Here is a 1,441-nt window from a genome sequence, read left to right on the forward strand (position 1 = left end):
AGGTGATTATGATATACTTAGCATGCAGCTTGAAGCTGTACCATGGCATAAAGATCTGCAAGAGAAAGATGTTCACAGTGCATGGGGAACAGTCAAAGAATATATGGAAAAAACAATATCACGAGAGCCTCCTTAGCTCAGTCGATATAGACGAAGCCCTTTGGTCGCAAATTTACCTAATCTCTTTCGTTGAAAAGTGAGTTAGCCGGTCTCATGCGGAAGTAGGTTTTTTTTTTGCCCGGAAACACACATTCGCGCGCCCACACGGATTACTGTCAGAAATACTTAAGACCCAGCCATAGGTCTGATTCGTCAGCTATGCCAATCTCGAGCCCGGATAAAATTAGGGGATATTAAGACGTTGTTGTACCTCCCTTAAAAGGATCTCATGGCTGTTGTATCATCGTACGAAATAAATAAGTTGTAAGTTTTTTCCCACTTGGTTAGACTATGATAGATTTAGTTTAATCCTTTATCCAAGTGTAAGCAAACAAAGTTTGCACCTGAAATGAAATATCTTCCACCTTAGTATCACCAGCACTGAGGCAACTCATGGTAAAGGTGGCATAAGTTCTGATCACTTACCTAAGTATCCCATAATACAAAGCACATCTCCTGCCAGACATGTACAATGCTATGCATTAAGGGAAAAGCCACTGAGCAGACCGGTTTCGACCTTTATTGGGGTCTTGTCAGTGGGAGCCAGACCCAGAGGTGGTGATACCAAGGTGGAAGCATTGCAGAAGTCATCTTTACCTATACGAGTTACCAAAAGGTGTCTCTCCTTATTATTCAATTACTCTGGATTTAGAGAAAGTTGTTGGAAGTTTTTTCTGCAAGGAGATGTGCTTTGCATTATGGAAGATACTAATAAGACAAGGAGTGACGAGACAAGGAGTGATGAGAGCTTGGTCCACCTTTACCACGAGTTGCCTCAGTCCTGAAGATACTGCAGGTGCAAACTTTGTCTGGTATATACTAACAGTAAAGGATTAAACTAAATTTATTATAGTCTTACAAAGTGGGAAAAAACTTCCAACATCTTTCTTTAAATCCAGAGTAATTTAATAATAAGGTGACACCTTTTGGCAACTCGTATAGGTAAAGATGACTTCTCCATTGCTTCCATCTTAGTATCACCAACTATGGGTCTGGCTCCCACTGACGAGACCTCAATAAAGGTCGAAACCGTCTGGGTAACGGCCCTTCCCTTAATGCATATCATTATACATGTCTGCAAGGAGATGTGGTTTGCATTATGGGAGATACTAAGACAAGGAGGAATGAGAGCTTGGTCCACCTTTACTACTAGTTGCCTCAGTTCTGAAGATACTTCAGGTGCAAACTTTGTTTGTTTACACTTGTATAAATGATTAAACTAAATTTATTACGAAATAAATAAAAATGCAACATCACATTGTATACGCAAAGTCAGGAGGGT

The sequence above is a fragment of the Typopeltis vanoorti genome, chromosome 17 (assembly GCF_054136105.1).
Source record: "Typopeltis vanoorti isolate ZY-2024b chromosome 17, IOZ_Tvanoo_1.0, whole genome shotgun sequence".
NCBI lineage: Eukaryota > Metazoa > Arthropoda > Arachnida > Uropygi > Thelyphonidae > Typopeltis > Typopeltis vanoorti.